We start from the raw sequence: 22125 nt of genomic DNA on the forward strand, positions 1-22125 counted from the left end.
CTGACAATATAATTACAATATGATGCTTATTTTACGTAGCTTCGTGGCAATTTTAAGAGATAATCGTGATACTCACAGGAAGGATATCCCAGAAATGCATTCCTTTTATGGTAAACGAGTTCCGATACATTTCCAGAGGGAATGTTTCTAGTCGAGCGCCTGATATCATGGCCGGGCATCGGAAACAAGTTAAGTAGATAATCAGGACGCTTGACAGTACACAATTTATACAATAAAATACCTGAATGATAATTTCTTCTGTGGTCGAGCGAGAGCCATCCTAGCTCATCATAGTAAGTTTTAAGGGACGCATCTTTTTTTAGATGAAATATAAACCACACAGCCGCGTTACAAAGTCTTTGTAGTTAAGTTGCGAGGTAATTAGTGAGATCGAGATAGACTAGACAAGCATAATCAATATATGGTAAAACTAAAGTACTAACTAATTGCGCTTTAAGCTGGCTGTTTAAGCTATAGCCCGTATATCTTTCGCAAAGATGCCGGACACATGTGCATTCCAGGAAAGCGTTTAAGACAAGGTTACTCCAAGGTTTCTCGCAGTGTCTACAAAGGAAATTACTACATCTTGTACTAGTATTGGCACAATATTACTTACATCTAAACGCATGTGGTGTTGCACCGACCCAACAGCCATGGCCTTTGTTTTACTGACATTAAGATCGAGCCCATTTGTCTTAGACCAGTTTAAAATACAGCTAGCATCGTCATTTAATTGAGCAACAGCTGCATGTAAATCGCGAGATGAACATTGAACATAGATTTGCAAGTCGTCAGCAAAGAACATACACTTTGACTTACAGTGCTGCAAAATCGATAGTATCTCGTTGATATATATCAAAATGTTAATAGGGCCTGGAGAAGAAGCTTGCGCAACTCCTGAAGTGCTTAGCAAGAAACTTGGTAGCGTGCCGTCCAAACCAACTACTGCTTGCGAACGCCCAGACAAATATGAATGAAACCACATAATCATTAGAAAAACCATGTAATGCCCTATACACGATCCGGCGTGTAACTTCCTAGAACATATACATTTAAAAAAATTCTAAAAAACATCCGACTCTGCCTATACAGCGAGCGCACGGAATATTTCGGCCGTCCCCACTCTTCTCACCTCCTACGAAACCAGCAGCTACGCAGTAGTCAACGCAGCGACGGCAGGCCACCGACGCGCATGTGTGCGTGCGCGTCACCCTTCTCTCTCCAGCTACCAAGCCAGCACTAGCAGCAGCGCGTTGCGTAACAGTATTTATATATATATATATATATATGTGAGCGTAAGCGAGCGACGGCGAGTCGTGCGCATCCGAGTATGTTTGTATGAATGATAAATGTAAATATGAATGAATGATAGTATGATTGTGCGAATGTGCGAATATTTTCGGCGGCTCGATCAGCGCTCGCTTAGCGCCCTATAAAAGGCCATGCGAGGCCTGTGTTCAATCACTAGTAGCAGTACAATTAAGCGCTCTAGTCAACTCTGGCTGCACTTTTAAGCGCCTTAGTACATATACAGAAATCTACTGCAAAATTAAGCGTAGAATTTAATAATTATAAAATTTGAGCAGCACTTTTAAGCGCTCTAACACATACTCTACTGCAAAATTAAGCGTAGAATTTAATAAAATTTAATAATCACATAACAGAAGTCTTCATCAAAAAATAAACAAAATTGTAACTAAATCTGATTTAAAAAGAATAATAGCAATAATAGGCATTATTCTTATGTTAGATTATTTTTTGTTAATATACACACTATTTTAAATATAAACAAGAATTTATAATTATTGCGTTGCATACCCATTATCCACAATCCCGGACCTACTATTATTATTATTATTTAATTCATTTAAAATCAATTTTCTTTTTATATTATTCGTTAAATAATAATTTAAAGTAAAATCGATTTATTCCAAATCTGAATTCGGATCCACGGTTCAGATTTGCAAATGTTTATTACTTTCTCTAATAAATATTAGACTTATTATTTCTTTTATTAAAATCTAATATTAAAAAAGTACCAAGGACCAGTAAGAAGAAGTGATGAGCGTTTCAACCAATGAGTTTAAACTTCTTCAGCAGTGTGGCATGATCAGTATAGTTTCAAATGCACGTTTAAAATCAAAGAGCGATAACAGCGTAATTAATCCAGAATCTGCTCCTGATCTAATATCATCCGTGACCTTTAAAAATGCTGTTTGGGTGCTATTGTTGCTGCGAAATCCTGACTAATATGGTGACGTCCAGCGCTGTGCTAGCAATCGTCTGAAAACTTTTAACGAGAATAAACAGCCAAATTCAAATCGAAGAGCTAACTCATTGAGTTTAGCCAATAACATTTTAAGAATACTGGAGAAGAGTAGCTACAAAAATCTATTGAGGTGTAATCTACCGCTTGACGAGGCGGCAAATCGTATGCAAAATCAATGAAAATGTAATCATGGCCATTTATAAATGGTGCATCAGGTTTATTATACGAGATAATCTTATCACTTGAATCAGACAGTATTATATCAAGCCATGTGTCTGAATCGTCAGTATGATGAGTGGCTCCGAAAGGCACAAGAAATAAGTTGTGCTTATCTATAAGCTTACGTAAATGCGTGCCATAATAGTTATTAGAGAGCAAGTCTGAGTTCAAATCACCTGCTAACACAATATTAGAATACAGATGCGAAACGTTAGGCACTGTGTTGAAGAAATTCGTTAGGGTGTGTCCCTTAGGCCTACGATAAATGGCACCAAGTAAAATGTTTGCGCCACAATTTATGCTTAGCACACGCTGTGCTTGTCACTGAGAGTTGGCGGCACTGTTTGAGCGTACAGCGTTATCGAAATCACGAACACTACGGACATCACATAGATCGTTGGACACATTCAGTTTCACAAAAATATTTTTTACTAGTTCCCTTGGCACAACGCTCCTTAAGACTAGCTATCTCTTTGGAATTAACTGAAGTATCCTGTTCTAACACGGTATTTCTCTTATCCTGATCATCGACTTTTGACATGAGCGCATCTATTTTTGATTGATTTGGTTGTTGCCGACTGCAACTTTCCCAAATAACTCCCCTAACTTCTCATCGAGTGAAAGCGTATGCCAGTTCTCCGGCAACGATACCGCCATAACTAAATCCGGTTGACTAGGGGTCGAAAAGGTAGCGTTAATATCTATATCAACAGCTGCGACTACGACCAGCGTCGAAATTAGCGGTCCTCTCACTACTATTAATAATCCCAGCTTGCAGCGTCGGATCGGAGCTATCTAACGTAGATTTGTACGTCTTAACGCAGCAAAAATGACAAACTTTTGAGCAAATTAATCGCGCTAAACAACCCCAATGGAAATCTAATCCGCACGCTTTACATGAAATACATGTTGTGACTATATTTCGACCACACTTTCTACACACAGGCATTAAAAATTAAACAAGAATGAAAAAGAAATAAAAAATCACAATCCTAGTAATTAAAATCCACAGAGAGCAATTTAAATTCTTCAATTTCTCAATTTCGTATTAACCAGTTTTCAAATTTCGCGGACACGACATCGTCCGCTTAAGCGTATGTGCGAACCATCCGCGGTAGTTAAACTGCAGACAGATATCCATCCACGTAACATCTAAATTCATTCTTAGTCCACTTCGAGCGTGACTAGTAACAATACATGCTCTCAAGTTAAGGGCTAGTTCACTTGATTAAATAATTATTTGTAGACTCGCGCAACCCGTATTCCTATCAAATACGGTCTTTACAGGTGCAAACTTTTCCTGCTTTGATTTATAAAATGTTTCTGGTAATGCTGCATCTGGCTTCAAAGGTGAGGGTGACGGTTTTCTTAGCTAGAGTCCAACTGGACCCATTTCCTTGATACATCGTAGTCTCGGGGTGTTGTTCCATATAGTTATCCCAACATAGTGATGATTTTTGATAAAGCGCAGTTTCTTCGGCGCTCTTACTTTTCCGCTTAATCATGTCGTTCTTGATAACAGTACCGCCCTTATCTATGCTGGACAAATCGTGCAACTCGCTGTCGTCCAGTACTTCTTTCGGCATAGATCTTCTCATAGTCTATCGCAACTAAGACTCTACTAATTCTCCTTCGTTGCTTGACGAAGACGAGCCCTTTAAGCTCAATTTTATCACGCTCTTCGTTAGGATATGTTTTAGGCTTTGAACGCTCTTTGTTGACCCGTCCGCTAATCCCCTGTATCACTTATTTTACCTCAATCTCGCTTGGGATTCTCTCGTTGTCCTTTACTTCCGTACTAATTGTCCTTTGTGAGTGCGGCGTCTCAAGACTCAACATGAATGCTTGACGAGAAACCTGACGAAGTAACTAGCGGCTTTGAAACTACTACTTCCTAAGGTGCGTCCGAAAGTCTCCACTTCGCCCTCCATGCCCTGGAGTACTGATAGTGCTACATTCTCGGAACGCGGCTTCCTTCCCAGTTTCTTACTCTGTTTGTCAGGAGTGCTCGTTTTGTCTTTACTCCTCACGGAGAAAAATAAAACGTTGCGCTTACTCAAAATTTAGGTAAATGTAACCTAAATTTTTCAGTAACAGATATTAAGTAAATCTAACTGAAGTCACTCGCGTAGTTTCAACTGAATAAACAGTTCGGTAACTAAGTTCAGTACTAAATAAAATTTGTAAATAATAATTGCATGATAGATATTATTACTATGTTTGACATAGCCTTAGTCATAGTTAGTTTGTAAAACCAACAAAATAAGGCCATATAATAATATAAGAAGGCCATGCTTGACTGTGCCGCGAAGGCACCTCACACAGAAGTTATGAGCACAGGGAAGGGTGATTGGCGCAGATACGACGTTCTTTGTGTCTCGTCTCAGATGAGACACATTATATTGAATATTTATATATCTCTTTCTTTCTCTTTCAGTCTCTCGTGTCTCACGCTACACCGTACTAGTATACTTTTTTTAGGTTAGGTACGCCGTCCCTCTTCGCTGTCGCACGCAGTTAAGTAGATTTTACTGAAGTCTGTGCAGTAGTATCTACTGAACTGCTTTACTTATCTAAATTAGTAAAAAGATACCTTTTTATAGTAATAAAGTAGCTGTAATGTTTTAGAAAGGCCAGCCTAACTACTAGAAGTTATTTAGAAAACAAACATGATATAATGGCTAATAAGTGGTCTTACATTCAAATTTGACACTTATAACCTAGTACATTTTATGACTACCGATACCAACATGTGTTTGTATTGGTAGACATGAAATTTACTAGGTTATAAGTGACACATTTGCATTATATCATGTTTGTTTTCTACCTAACTTCTAGTAGAAGGTCAGGCCCATTCTGAAACTTTATAGCTACTTTTTTACTATAAAAAGGTATCTTTTTACTGTATTTAGGTTGTCAGAGTCCGGATCAAACATTCAGATTTTTAAATTTTAAGGATTAAAATGCAAATAGGGTAGCCTTAACATATATATAGGGCTTTAAAAGTACTTTTATTCAATAAATCAGAAAATTTCACAAAAAAAAAGTATTGGGGTAGTTTTAGTTAAAAATGCATCCCTTATGAGCTACAAATCATTGAAAATAGGCAAAAAATGCTAAAATTGCTTTAAACCTTAACTTTGACCAGCTAGAACTCAAAGCCTAATGAAGGAATCGCGCTAAAATTTTGTTTGGGAGTTAGGTACAACATATATATATATATATATATATATATATATATATATATATATATATATACAGTTTAGGCAAAAATTAAAATTTTCATATCTTCGGTTTCCCAGAGAACCACCCACACACACACACACACATATATATATATATATATATATATATATATATATATATATATATATATATATTGAAATTACAAGAATCATCAAAATTCGACAAAAGGAAATAAAGTAAAAAAATGTTATCAATAGAAATGTTTCTAAATACGGCAAAATTCATAAAATTAAAAAATCTCTACGAATTATTGCAAAATTTATTTATTTAATGTTAATTAATATAATAGGTATATATTTATTGCTTCTTAAGAGTATCTACAACTTTCTATTCGGTCAAATTTCCGTTCAATTAAATTTCCATTCGATCAATTTTCCGTTCGTTCAAATTTCGATTCGATCAATTTTCCATTCGATCATATATCAGTGTCATATAATAAGATTCTGTCCTTTAAGTAGTCGGACATTATCCTTCTTATATATAAGGGGACTTCCTGCTTCCGGAGTGCCTCCTATATTTCACTTCATCTGGCCGAATTGAATGCATTTTTGACATCCAATGTAACTATGGCGCAATACTTCTTTTTTCCTCCCTTCCATCTTTACCCTCTATCGCTGTTTGTCAAGTGTCAATCACTAGACTAGCTGCGTTCAGGGTTGAACGATTCTTTCTAAAGCCATATTGGTGTTCTGCTAATCCACCTTTTCTTTCCATAAAATGATCTATTCTGACGCAGATAATGCGTTCCGGGATCTTGCCTGGGGTATCCAGCATGCAGAGCAGTCTGTATGATGAGGACTCCTAGGGTGGTTTCTTTTCTTTTGGCAGAGCACAGTCGCTGTTTCTTCCAGTTTGTAAGGAATGTTTCCTCTTCTAGACATGTATTGTACAAGTCTACGAAGACCTCTAGATAAGCGTGAATAGCATGGTAAAATGCGATATTTGGAATGTCATCCGGCCCTGAGGCCTTGTTGTTTCCTACCCTTCGATACACCTCTTTACATACACTCTTACTCTTTACTTTTACCCCTCTTTCGAAGACACTTGGCTGTCCCAGTTGCCTGGGAAACAGTGTGGTCATTACCCGGTGTAATAGTTTTGGGCATTTTGGGGGAGGCACGTAGCTTCCTTTAATCTTCTTCATTAGGACCTGTTCGACCTCATGTAGTAAATCCTTAAGGCACCGTCGTTTGTTTTCGCGGATTTTTTTCTTGAGACTCCTTTCAGCGTCCTTCATTATTTGCGGGCATCTACTATTTTCTGGCCACTACCAGTTTTATAGTATTTCTTCCTCGCCCGTTGTTCTCATCTTCCGGTCCAGTGGCACTCGCTACGCCTACACTCGCAATCTACTTGTCACACCAGTATACTGGTGGTCGTCTACGGTATGCTATTCTTCGAGGCATAGCAGCGTCACATGCTCGGGTGATATTTACGGTCGCCTGCTCCACCTTGCTATTCGCCGTTCCAGATAGTTGCATTTCTTCTAGTGCTAACAGGAACATCTTTTTATCATAATCCTTCGTTTTCCAACTAACTCTATTGGTTGTTGTACTCGCGCTGGGTCCCTGTTTTGATATTCCTACCTCCATTATTATAGCCTGGTGATCACTATGTGTGTAGTGCTCACTTACTGTTCATGAATCAACTGAGCCAATAAGGCTGCTGCTAACAAACGTCAGGTCTGCAATAGACCCTGCGTCTTCCCTTCTAAATGTGTGGGTGCATCCTTGGTTAACTAGGACCAAATCCAGGAGAGCGAATGTTTCCAGGAGTACTCAACCTCTGCGGTTAGTCCTTATGCTGCTCCACTGTAAATGGTACCTGCAATCAGTACCATTTTCCTCCCTACTGCGTCTTGTGTGAGCCGATTTAGCAGTTGTTCGAACTGCTCGATTGAAGCGTTAGGTGAAGCGTAGGAGCTGTAACCAGTGACACCTGCTACCTTAGCCCGTATAAATCTTTTTTCACGGGTCTTCATTTTTCTACAGAACATTTTTGTACATGTATAGCTACCATCTGCGTGGTCACTCTTTAATTTTCTATCCTTTTCACCGCAGAGAATGCAACTCAGCTCGTTCGTGCAATTTTTTGCTACATGTCTTTCCGTTCCGCACTTAAAACAGCATTTACTTCTGTCTTACGTCTCTGTACACTTTTTTGCGATATGGCCATAACCCAGGCATTTATAACATCTAGGTGTTTGCATCTCTTGACTTATCTTCCTGATTCTGCAATTAACCCAACCTACTTTTAGCTTTTCCCATACGATTGCCTTTTGGGCTCTCTGGACAGGCAGCTGTACGACGGCGCACAGTGGTCTCAAAATAAAAAAAATGGGACAAATTCAGTCTTAGATCGAGTATTCAGTAAAATTCATTTTAAAAAATTGAAAACATATCTTGATGTACCTAGGAATGAAATAGGATACCGCTTTTTTTATTATAAACCCGCGTATAAGGTTAAAAAATCGATAAAGTTAATCAAAAATGTAATTATTATTTCCGCAATTTATAAAATGATTGAAAACAAAAACTAACTCTCCAAATAAGTGCAGATATATGTTTTCGATGTATTTTTTGACGCTGAACCCGATTCCGATGTCGGAAATGCAGTAAATAAAAAAACAGCCCCTAAAGTAGGGCCAAAAACGCCCTGATTTCATGTAATATCGACTTATTTTCGAGAGGTGAGTAAAGATACGGGTTTTCGGTGTATTTTTTGACGCTGAACCCGAATCCGATGTCGGAAATGTAGTAAATAAAAAAACAGCCCCTAAAGTAGGGCCAAAAACGCCCTGATTTCATGTAATATCGACTTAAAAATTTAGAATAATAAATGTATTCTTCATAATTTACTTTTAATATCAAATATCTATAACTAACCGATGGTAAATAAGAAATAATGTATGTTTATATTGCTTTACAGCACAATTATTAGCATAGGGATTCTCAAACTTATTAGCATAAAATAATAGCAAAAATTAGTCTGTTATATCGTTTTCGAAAAATCGCAACACTGTGTAATTTAGTGTTTTTATAGATAATTTACTAGCAACTTTACAAGCAAGAATATTTGAGACAAATTTATCCTTTCATTTTATTACCTTGTACTGGTAATCCGTTATGTTTTAATTATTTATACTTGCCTGGTTCGTAAAACTCGTCGTTTATTTCATTGTTGCCGATGTCTTTGTTGTAAGTTATTTTGAATTCCTTAATCAGACAGGATGCATACCAAGTTTTAAACAAACTGGAGCTTTTCTTTGCTCGTTTAATTTTAGCTAATTTAGCATTATAATTATTTTAAAATCCTTTCGCAACTCTCTTTTTTATTTGGAAAATTACCGATTCATCGTCCTGAATTTTAAATTTGTTTGTGATATATTCCAGAACATTATTTTGTCTTTGTTTATCAGTAAGATGTTTATAATTTATAAATGCCTCATAAAGTTCGTTGTTTGCTACCGTAATAGTATTCATTGTAACAAAAAATATTAACGTAATTACATAAAATAATATTTAAAATCACATTTGAACGAGTTAAAAGAAAACCAAATATCACTTCATAATCACTGTATACACTTTAGACACGATAATACAAAATCTTCAATGCTCAACACTACTATATACACTATACTATACTCTACCACTATATACACACTCTTTGCATTCAAAGATAATGACAAATTAGGCAGTATCACCAGTGCTCATCAATGCTCTTCACTGCTCGAAAGCCTCGAATACACTAAAACTATAACAAAACTTATTACCTCCAAGTCGATGCATGTTTCAAAATACGTTTGACCGCGCGCATATATGTTGTATACAATAAACAGAAATTTCCTGGCGCACCGATTCGCTGAAAAACACACACATAAACAAACGCGCGCTTGTGTGTGTTTGTTATGTGTGTGTGCGCGTGCGTGTGTGCATTATAATGTTAATTATTATGTTATCTATAATTATTATTTAAGAAATATATACACATATGTATACCTATACTAGCCTCGTAAAAAATTGAGCATATTACGGCCTAATTAAGCATATATATAATTATACACGTATATATTGTATTTTCGACAGTTCGGACTCAGCATTCAGATGAGGAATCAGAGAATGAGCAATGTTAAAAATGTATATTTTAGTCTTCTATTAAATGTTATAAAAAAATAATCTTTCTGAATCTTTTGTAAAATCAACAAATTCCCTAAAATTTAATGATCACTGCATAAAATTAATTTAATTGATTCGTGATAACAAAAATTATAATAAATACTGCATACTGAAACAACTATTAAATAATTTAGCAGTAAGCTTTCTATTTGATCGGCTGATTGTGAATTTATTGCATTTTCGAATTCAGCATCGAAAAGTACATCGAAAACCCGTATCTTTACTCGCCTTACATGAAATCAGGGCGATTTTTGCCGTATTTTAGGGGCTGATTTTTTATTTACTGCATTTCCGACATCAAATTCGGATCCAGAATCGAAAAATACTTCAAAAACCCGTATCTCTACTCTCCGCCCGAAAATAAGTCGATATTACATGAAATCAGGGCGGTTTTTGCCGTATTTTAGGGGCTGATTTTTTATTTACTGCATTTCCGACATCAAATTCGGATCCAGAATCGAAAAATACTTCAAAAACCCGTATCTCTACTCTCCGCCCGAAAATAAGTCGATATTACATGAAATCAGGGCGGTTTTTGCTGTATTTTAGGGGCTGATTTTTTATTTACTGCATTTCCGACGTCAAATTCGGGTTCAGCGTCAAAAAATACACTGATAACCCGTATCTTTACTCACTTCTCGAAAATAAGTCGATATTACATGAAATCAGGGCGGTTTTGGCCCTACTTTAGGGGCTGTTTTTTTATTTACTGCATTTCCGACATCGGATTCGGGTTTAGCGTCAAAAACTACACCGAAAACCCGTATCTTTACTCACCTCTCGAAAATAAGTCGATATTATGGAAAACCGGGCGGTTTTTGCCGTATTTTAGGGGCTGATTTTATATTTACTACATTTCTGACATCGGATTCGGGTTCAGCGTCAAAAAATACATCGAAAACATATATCTGCACTTATTTGGAGAGTTAGTTTTTGTTTTCAATCATTTTATAAATTGCAGAAATAATAATTACATTTTTGATTAACTTTATCGATTTTTTAACCTTATACGCGGGTTTAGAATAAAAAAGCGGTATCTTATTTCATTCCTAGGTACATCAAGATATGTTTTCAATTTTTTAAAACGAATTTTACTGAATACTCGATCTAAGACTGAATTTGTCCCATTTTTTTGATTTTGAGACCACTGTGCGGCGGTCTGCGTATCTCCATAGGTTTTCCGGAGGGTCTTTACGGACGGCTTCTCTACTACTTCCTTCTCTTTTGAAAACTCTCTACTCAGGGCTTCTAGAATATCCTATTTAGAGGTAAGCATGTCAAGGTCTCATCTCCGTACGCTTCAGGCTGGTCGCGCGTCTCCCCTGTTTCGCTACCATCCCTCGGTGCTCGTGCTTGGCTGTCGTCTGCTTCGTCGTCTACTTTGTCGTCGGCCGTGTCGTAGAAGATTTTCATCTCCTCGGCCAGCACTAGTTTCTTTATTTGCCCGTCCTTGCTGGTCAGCTCGAACGTATTTGAGACGACTTGTGCGGTGATAGCGTAAGGGCCTCCATCCGGCAAGGCTAGCTTCGCCGCTATTCCTTCGGCCGCCGACGACAGTACGTGCCTTTTCTTGTCGAAAATATCGCCGACCTTGAAGGTCGCTGCTCGGCGACGAGCATCGAAATACGACGCGGGGTGATCTTGTGCTTCGCCAGATAGTGCTTTTGCTCGCTCGAGTAAAGCTGGTAGTTTGGCGAGGCGGGCTTGCCAATCATCCTGTCGCGCTGCTTCTTGGTCTTTTTTCGCTCTAAGCGACGCTAGCATTGCCGGTTGCCTGCCGAAATTCAGCATTGCGGGCGAAGTACCTGTAGCTTCGTGTACCGCGGTATTAAATGAGAATGCGATCTCACTGAGATGCTTGTTCCATGCTTTATGATTTTCTTCTGCGAACACGGCGATCTCTCTCTTGATTGTCCGGTTTATTCGTTCCACCGGGTTAGCTTACGGGCGGTACGGCGGCGAGTACGAATGGTGGATGCCTTGAGCTGCCAGGTACTCATTTATCGTTTTATTTCTAAATTCGGTGCCGTTATCGGAGTGAAAGATCTCAGGTGCTCCGAACCTCAGAATGACTCTCTCTTTCAGTGCTGTAAGTATCGCTTTGCCATTTGCTTTGCGGAAGGGAATGCACTCTACCCACCGAGTGAATAGATCCTGGAAAACTAGTGCATATTCATGCTCTTTGGCTGACTTCGTCAAGGGGTCCATGATATCCCCCGCCAATACTGTCAGGGCTTTTGCACCACGCGTTTACCCATAAACCCTTGCGGTGCGCGCTATTCTACCATCCCTAGCTGGTAGAGTCGACAGCACTGTACGTACCTTGCTACGCCTCGATACACTCTCGGCCAGAAATACTTCTCTGTCACTCTCTTATATGTTTTTTCGCGGCCGAAGTGTCCAGCCGTCGGCTGATCGTGTAATTCTTGCAGCACTTGCAGTCGTTTTTCTGCTGGGACGACCAGCTTCCAAGCATCGTCGTCGTCTCCCATGGCGCCCGTGATGTCAGGATCCGGCCTATACTTATACATCCGCCCCCCCCCCAACAATTTTCCATCCCGCCATTACTATTTCTCCTGTCTCTGGGCCGATAATTTTGTCGAGGAGCGCTCCTAGAGTGTCGTCACCAGTCCCGTGACTGGCGCCAGTTGTTTATGTAAACAGAAGCCCATGTTTATATCAACAGTAGCTGAAAAGGTTAATAAACATGATTTACGACCGCTACTGTCGTAAACAGTCTGTCATCGATGGGTGACTTTTATTTGTTTATTTATAAATAATTATAAATAATTTTTAAACAAAAGCTATATCACGTATACGATGCCAGCCCTCCCCCTTTTACTCAAGCAGACCCGAGCGCGACTCTCTCTCTCTCTCTCTGGCGCTGCGATCACGTGAGTACAACTGCTTTGCCTGCTATCTCCTGTTTTCACGTTCTTTTACTGCCGCTCGCTGCCTCCGGGCGTCTTCTTTTATAGAGTGTTGCACGCTACTAATTGCAACCTTCAGGCCAATTAATAAATTGCTGGAGGCTGTACTCTACTCTTGCCTGCTTTTTCCGAGAACATCTGCCGTAATTTTCTAACCTCAAAACACCCCGCACGGTTTGGCTCTTTTCCTGCACGGCTTTCTCTCAACGTTTCGACCACCTGTTGCCATCTAGTGAGCAGACTGAACACCATCGCAGCGCCACTCAGTTTAAGGTCGGTAAACGCTCTCTCTTCTCTCACCATTGCTCCACCTAGAGGTCAGATCACCAACTACGGTAAGAAACATCGAGATGAGCACACCGAATGCGGGAAACGACGATGCGGGATACGAGACCTGCGGAAAATGCAATAACAGCATTAAGAGCAAGGCCTCTAAGAAATGTGATATATGTGACACACATTACCACTTCAGGTGTGTTACATTCACATCTTCAAAGGTCAGAGGTAAGGCGGTCCTGACCTGCGACGGCGCGATTTGTATGAAGGAAGCGGAGAGGGAGCAGGCCAAGAAAAGGCTCAACTCCTCGCAGCACAATCTATCGCTGGCAGGGCCTAACGCTACATCTAAGCAGGCAACGACCAAGCCCTACAGAAGAGGATGACCGAGATTGAGCAAAGGCTGGCTCCCCTAGAGCAGAGGCTCAAGGCCCTTGATGACCTGCCGCAGCTTACTTCTCGCATTAATGATGCTGAGAAAAACATCAGTGAGCTGCAGGCAAAGCTAGAAGACCTGGCATCGAGGAATCTTGCTATCCCGCAGCCAACCAACAGTAGTAACGGCACACCTCACGACGGCAACTACGACGAACTGGCCCACCTCCGCAGGGAAATATCCGTCATCAAAAGGCAGCAGGAGCACACCAACAACGACAATGTCGTTGTGATTACGGGACTCCGATACACTGAAGAATCCTCATTGCGGCTGCTGGCTTATGCGGTGCTCACTGCGCTGGACCCTACAGTTCTCCAACAGGACGTAGTAAAAGCGAGGGTTATGGGAAAACTGGACACAGCCGCTGACAACTCAGCCAGAATGCCACCTCTTGCTGTCACTCTGGCGTCACGTGCCCTCGCCTGCTCAATAATAGCTGCGAAGGCCAGAAAGCACAAGCTCCACACAGCGGAGCTGGATGCAGACCTACTGGAGGAAGCGCGAGCCCCAGCTCCAGACCACCAGTGGCTAATCAACATCAATCCGCTCCTTCCCTCAGAGGTGTACAAACTGAGGGTCAGAGCGCGGATGGAGGTCAAGAGGAGGGAAGGATGTCGGACCTACGTGAGGAATGGCAAGCTCTACATCCGCCTCAACGACAACCGCGCCGTCGTCATCGAAACCGAGGAACACCTAGATAATTTTTTATCCCGGACACCACCAAACAACAGCAACAACAACAACAACAACTAAAATACATACACCTCATTCCACCCAAATCACCATCATCAACTTCATCGATCACGAAATCTTCACACTCCAAGGTAACTCTGTCAGAAGGACTACGGGTCTGTCATGTCAATGCGAACTCTCTCACGGGGCATCTTGAAATGATAAGATTCTTTTTGTCTACTCGTCCCACTTTTCACGTAACAGCTGTAACAGAAACCTGGCTCAGTGATAAAATAACCTCGATTCCCACACTGACTAACTATACGCTACACAGACGAGACAGAAACAGAATCGGTGGAGGAGTGGCCCTCTACATCCACAACACGCTGACTGCTACAATAATATCTTCATCCGACGGGATCTGGACGGGAAAGCCAGGCTACCCGGAGTATCTCTTCTGTGAGATCACTGCGAAGGGAGTCCCACCTATTTTCGTGGCGGTTGTGTATCGGCCACCACACGCGCCCTTCTTACAAGGAAACAATTTCATTGAACAGCTCAATAGTCACATGCACAACTACTCCACAAAAGTTATAATGGGAGATTTTAATGCAGATCAACTCTCCTCCTCAGAAGATGCCAAGTTCATCAAGGCCCTCATAGAAGAGAACTCCCTCAAATCGGTGCCCTATGGTGTTACGCACCACAAGCAAAACTCTGACACATGGCTCGACCTCTGCCTGGTCGACGAACAGGATTGCCTAATTTCACACTGGAAGACTGACTCACCATTCATAAACGGACGTGACTTCATTACGGCTACACTCGACGTGCAAATTCCACGACAAGCACCTAGAACATACTCCTATAGAAATTACAAAGGCATCAGTGCTGAAAAACTAAACAACTACCTCAACACATGTGACTGGTCTACAATCGACACATCGTCCCTTGACGCATGCATCAACACTCTCAACACCAACCTAACGAACGCCATCAATCAGCTCGCCCCATTACGGACTGTAACGCCAGGACCCACACGACACCCGTGGTTCACCTCGGCTCTTCGAGACCTTGTGACTGAGCGGGACAGACTATACATGATATTTCGCAGGACACGTCATCCTCGAGATCAACTTCTTTATACACTAGCAGTAAATAACGCACATAAACAGGTCGAGGAAGCCAAACTGAACTACTATCACTCACGACTATCAAACATAACAGACGTAGGGGAAATCTGGAGAGAACTCGAGAAACTTGGAATCACCACCTCCAAGGAAACCACTCCATCTCGCTTCTCAACAGATGATCTTAACAGATACTTCAGCGGGATATCCAATGATCCACTCGCCCCTTCTGTCGACGAACAACTGCAATCACTTGATAGTCTGGAATATCCTGTCCACTTCAGCTTCAGTGAGATTACGGAATCGGATGTGTTGGCCGCAGTTCAGCATTTCACCTCTCAGGCCAGGGGAACTGATGGCATCCCACAGGTTGTTGTCTCCAAGGCCATGCCAGTACTCGCGCCCATATTATGTCGTATCTTTAACCTGTCCTTGAGCGAGTCATGATTCCCCTCGGACTGGAAAAGGTCAGTGGTGCGTGCACTCAACAAAGTCAGTTCTCCAAAATCCACTACTGACTACCGTCCGATCTCACTCTTATGTTTTCTATCCAAGGCGCTGGAGTGGCTGGTACATAGGCAGCTTTCTCATTACCTGGAAACTAGGCTCTTCCTTGATGACCTACAGACAGGTTTTCGTACCGGTCACAGCACACAATCCGGCTTAATAAAGCTGACTGATGATGTCAGGCTTGGAATAGACAAAAAGAAGGTCACACTTCTTCTTCTTTTTGATTTTAGCAAGGCGTTTGACACTGTGTGTCACGCCAAGCTCCTTAGAAAGCTAACCTCTTTCGGCTTTTCTAAGCAGGTCATACGATGGATTGCATCTTATCTCACGGGCAGACGGCAGGCCGTCATTGGTGACGACAATCAACTATCCTCATACCTTCTGCTCAATGCGGGAGTCCCACAAGGATCCGTACTGGGCCCTCTACTTTATGCACTGTACGTCAATGACATAAGCCTCTGTCTAGACGTGGATATTGCACATCTGATCTATGCGGATGACCTGCAGATCTACACCCAGTGCCACCTCGAGGAGCTTGACTCCTGTTCCGACAGAATGAGAGCTAATGCCGAGAGGATAAGGTGCTGGGCTGAGCAAAACAATCTAAAACTCAATGTCCTCAAAACTAAGGCGATCGTCCTGGGATCGCCCTACTGTATCAATGCTCTACCTACAATGGCTAACACTTACATCAATAAAGGGGGAGCCCGGGTCGATTTTGAATCTTCTGTGCGCAGCCTGGGGGTCGTGCTTGACTCCAAACTAACCTGGAAAGAGCACGTAACACAAATATGTAAGCGTGCTCACTCTCTTATGTATAGGCTATACTTTTTCAGGAAAAGCACGAACCTCGGTCTGCGCAAACACCTCGTCCAGGCCCTACTGTTCCCGATCATAGACTACTGCTCACTGGTTTACTGCAACTTGACACAAGAACTCGACATTAAACTACTAAGACTGGTTAACACAGGTATACGTTACATCTATGGTCTTAAGAGGGACGAGCACATCACGCCTTACAGGCGCGAGCTGCAATGGCTCACCACTGCCGGACGTAGGAAATACTTTGCGGCCTGCTTCTTGAGAAAGCTCTTTAACAATGCTAAACCATCTTATTTAATTGCCTACTTTGACTTCCACGTCGCACTCTTTTCTCGTCAGAGGCGCTGAGGAATTCATTTCACATAATCGCCGCATACCTTTGGAATTCATTACCCTCACGATTACGAGACATGATACCCATCAATTATTTCAAAAGCGAGGCTAAAAAATACTTTTATGTATCACGCGAATGATTTTCGCGTTTTTCGTACCTATTAATGGAGACTAAAGTGACTCTTTTTTGACCGGCAGGCAAAAAAGTTATTTTAGCGGGCAATAAAAACCTTTATTGCCCGCATATTCAAACAGCGGGCAATAATGGCCTTTATTGCCCGCTAAAAAGTCTTTATTGCCCGCAAAATTTTTTTTTGTAATTTAAAAAAAAAGTTGATTTTGATAAATTTGCATTATTTATTATTAAATAAAAAATGTACAAACTGTTATGTTCTTGAACAATATATAATTTATGACTAAATATAAATTAACATTGTCGAAATTTCTTATTTTTTCATTAAAACCCTTTACATAATACTTTATTTCATTTTTTTTCAATTTTCTCATTATAAATTCGGTACTGTTAAAATCAATTATTTATTTAAAAAAAAAAAAATTAATTTGACTTTTATATAATGTTTGAACAAGACAAGAGCACGGTTGCCGTGTCAAAAAATAGTCACATCAGTCCCTCTTAACACGTACGAAAAAACGCGAAAATACGTCCGCGCGTTACATAACATATGGTGTGCACCAAGGGCTAAGTGTGCTTTTTGGCCTCGTGGATTTTGCAGTACTCGTCTGCGGCTCGTAAACGCCCTCGCCTTCGGCTCGGGCTAACTCGCCTTGACTCGTACTGCAATATCCACACTCGGCCTAAAAAAGCCCACTTTACGCCCTTGGTACACAATATACTATTTTAGCCTTGAAAATTCGTAATTCGTAATCATCCTAATAGCAAACCAAGCACTTACCTCTCATACAGTCTCATACATCACCATCATTAAACAAAACTACAAACACACACACACACACCTTCAAGCACACCTACACACATATCCTCAATCCAATTAAACTTTAAATTATGTATCGGTATATACAAGTATTGTACAACACATTGTACAGCAAATAAATCTAATCTAATCTAATCTAATCTAATCTAATCTCTCTTTCGCTGTCTACTCCATACCGGCCCCGAGCTTGAACGCACGTGCACGACTCTCGCTATACCAGCCCGTGGCCCCCCTCTCCTTTTACACTATAGTAGCCCAGAGCTGCAAGAAGCATCGTATCGAGGCGATGAAAGCATAAAGATGCACGTCCCGAATGTCTGCGTTGCACAGCAAGTTCTGACGATATTTCAGAATGGTGTCCCTCGTGCGGTGTGCGTGAGCATGTATTTACCGAAGATCCCGTTGGTCAGCTGCTACAGCTTGTAGCACGCGACAAAACGGACTTTAAAAATATAATATGCATCGCGCACAACGCACGAGGGTACGATGCGCAATTCGATTTACGACGGCTTGTCGAACGTAAAATAAATTACGCGTCAAGCATCATACTGAATGGTCAGAAAATACTGTGCATCCGGTATGGACGCACAAAGTTCATCGATAGTCTCAGCTATTTTCAAATGAAGTTGGCCGCGTTGCCTCCTACATTTGATTTAGGTGAGACTACGAAAAAAGGCTGTTTTCCGCACCTTTTTAACACCTCGGCTAACGCCGAATACCGTGGCGCCATACCGGATGTGCACTATTATTCGCCCGATACTATGTCGTCGAGCGAGCGCGCGCAGTTCTTGCTGTGGTACAGCGAGATGCGTGCAGCGAACGCAGTATTCGATTTCATCAAGGAAATCATCGACTACTGTCGCATGGATGTGACGATTCTGAGTTGCGCGTGTGTGGCTTTCAGAAAAATTTTTCTCGAGGTCGGAGACACGGACCCGTTTGTAGTGGTTACTACAATCGCGTCCGCGTGCTCTCATCTCTATAGAAAAAATTTCTTAAATCCACAGACTATAGGAATAGTCCTCAGGGACGGGTATCGGCGCGCCGACAAGCAGTCCCAAAAAGCTGTCGAGTGGCTGCTGCAGTGCGAGCGAGAGATCGGTCGCGAAATCGTGCATGCAGGCAGAGCGCGCGAATATCGGCTTCCCGAGGGATTTTTAGTCGACGGATTCTTACCATCTACCAATCCAGCAGAAAATCCCATTGTTTTTGAATACCAGGGCTGCTATACGCATGGCTGCCCTGAATGTTTCAAAAACAATCGCAACAAGCCGAATGCCTTGGGTCGTACTTTCGACACGTTGCTCGAGAGTACACGCGCTAAATTCGCGCAGATCCAACAGCTCGGTTACGAGACGCGCGAAATTTGAGAGTGCGAGTTTGACAGAGTCAAGCGTGAAAACCCCGAAATCGTCAAGTATGTGTCGGAGCATCCGCTTATCAGCAAAATAACGCTTAACCCTCGTGACGCGTTCTTCGGCGGACGGACCGAAAATTTCGTCGCAGTTTACGATGCTAAGCCAGGCGAGCGTATTCTGTATACAGATATATGCTCGCTGTATCCTTACGTTTGTAAACGAGGCAGATTTCCGCTCGGTCACCCAAAGGTTTACGTCGGCGAGGAATCTGATGAGCTGACGGGTGGCAATCTCAACAATTTTTCGGCCATAGATGGGCTGGTAAAATGTAAGGTTTTACCGCCGAGAAAATTGTATCAGCCTCTTTTGCCAATAAAAATGCACGGCAAGCTTCTCTTCGCACTGTGTCGTACATACTGCGAAGAGATGCGGCAGAGCGATTGTTGCCACTCGGATGCGAGTCAGCGAGAGTTCAGCGGAACCTGGGTGGCGGATGAGCTGCGAAATGCCATCGAACTCGGCTATACTATAACTGAAATATTCGTTATATGGCAGTATAGTATGACCGAGTACGATCCGCTCACAGGTGAAGGAGGACTTTTCGCTGGCTACATCGACACTTTCTTGCGATTAAAGCAGGAAGCATCGGGGTTTCCAACATGGTGCGTTGACGCGGAATCGAAAGCGCGTTACGTTCGCTAGTATCGCGAAAATGAGGGGATATCGCTTGATCTGGAAAAAATCGCGAAAAACCCTGGCCTGCGCACTGTTGCGAAGCTCTGTCTGAACTCGTTCTGGAGTAACTTCGGACAGCGCGATAATTTAAAACAGAAGGTAATCGTCAAGGAGCGCGAAGACCTCCTTAAACTTCTAACGGCCGAGGATAAAGAGGTCTTGAGTCTCCTGCTGGTCAACGAGGAGGTGATGTACGCGAGCTGGTAGTACATCGAAGGATGCTGTGGAGTCTACTCCATATACGTACGTAGTTATAGCAGCCTACACGACAACTCTGGCCCGCTTGAAACTATTTTCGTATTTGGAGAAGCTCGGCAAGCGAACGCTGTACTGCGACACTGATTCGTGCATATTTGTGTGCAACGAAAACGCACAAGAATACAGGCCCCCGTTAGGCTCGTTGCTCGGCGATATGACCAACGAGCTCGACGAAGGGACTTATATTACGAGCTTCCTCTCGGGTGGTCCGAAATTTTACGGCTACAGAACCGTGAATTCGAGAACTGGCGAGGTATCCGAAAAATGTAAAGTCAAGGGTATCTCGCTAAATTTCTCGAATTCTTTGAGAATAAATTATCCTAGCATTAAGAGTATGATTGAAAATTATTTTAAGCCTGATGAAGAGAATGAATGCATTAATCTTAAGTTTAATTCTATTAAAAGATTGCCAGATCACACTGTCGTCACGCGAGAAGAGGTCAAATCGTGTAGCATAGTTCTAAAAAAGCGTAGGTATGTTACTCCCGGATTATCGCTCACATACGGTTACAAAAGTTAAGTATAGTATGTAAGTTGTTTGTGAATAAATAAAAGTAAATTTAAGAATCTCGTTTTTGTATTAGTTTTAAGTAATATAAATTGTTCTGCGTTATGTTTAATATATTTATAATAAAAATAAAAGTATTTTAAACTTTTTCTTGTAATTATAACATCCTTCTCGCTCCTTTAGCCACTCATCATCGCACGCTTATAGGCGAGCCGTACATGCACGCGTATAGACGGCTCGTCCGCGGATGATACTCGTAGCCGCTAATATACGCTTATAAGCGTCCCGCGTGAGTATACGCGTATACGCGGCCCGCGTGAGTATACGCAGATACGAGGCCCGCGAGAGTACACGCGTATACGAGGCCCGCGAGAGTACACGCGTATACGCGGCCCGCGCCTGCGCCCGCGCCCGCCGCGGTAGAGGAATAATATTAATAAAAAGCGATTTTCGGGAAGAGAGCGCTTTAGTCGAAAAGAAAAGATGTCTACGCGTTGGAAGCTTCCTCTTACGGCGTGCATAGCAGGATCGACAGGAGCTGGAAAAAGCTGGTTTCTGAAAAAATGTCTCGAGCATCTGTCGGAGATGTGCGATGCTCGCTTCGACAGGGTTCTGCTCTACTATACCGAGTGGCAAGAGACGTACCGAAGTAAATTCAAAGTTGGCGGGAGTGCTGCTATACCTATCGAGTCTCGAGAGGGACTTCCGCAGCGACGCGATTACTCCGTGGATACGGGAAAGAAAAAATTACTGATTCTCGACGACTTGATGCGAGAATCATCAAACGATATAGTTCTGGATTTGTTCTCGCGTCCGTCTCATCATTTGAATTTGTCGGTCTTTCTGGTGACGCAGAATATTTTTCACCAGGGAAAGTCTCAGCGCAACATAAGTTTAAATTCAAAGTATCTTGTTATATTTAAAAATCCTCGCGACAGAGCTCAGATTCGGCATCTCGCGCAACAAATTTATCCGGAAGATCCGAGGTTTCTGCAGGAGGCTTACATAGACGCTACGCGCGGACCTCACTCGTATCTTCTTCTCGATCTAACTCAAGCAGCCGTGGACGAGTATAGGGTTCGCACGTGTATATTCCCAAGCGACGATATTCAGTACGCCTACGTGCCGAAATTCGGTAAAAAGTAAAAATACAAAATAGGTGTGCAGAGCTCTCGGCATAGACAGTAGGCGAGAAGCTATGGTGCCAATAATATCGAAGAAGAAACAGGGTGGCAGTTGTATACCCGTGGCTGTGCTCGACGCTAAGCATTTCAACAGACAACGAGTAGCTGTAC

General features: G+C 41.9%; 1 protein-coding gene across 14 annotated transcripts in view; it reads left to right on the forward strand.

Moving 5' to 3' along the window:
* Positions 1-22125, forward strand: part of LOC100680356 (steroid receptor seven-up, isoforms B/C) — a 210580-nt gene that overhangs the window by 53027 nt on the left and 135428 nt on the right. The gene's annotated exons all lie outside the window — the stretch shown is intronic.

Source organism: Nasonia vitripennis (genome assembly GCF_009193385.2).
Source record: "Nasonia vitripennis strain AsymCx chromosome 3 unlocalized genomic scaffold, Nvit_psr_1.1 chr3_random0001, whole genome shotgun sequence".
Lineage (NCBI taxonomy): Eukaryota > Metazoa > Arthropoda > Insecta > Hymenoptera > Pteromalidae > Nasonia > Nasonia vitripennis.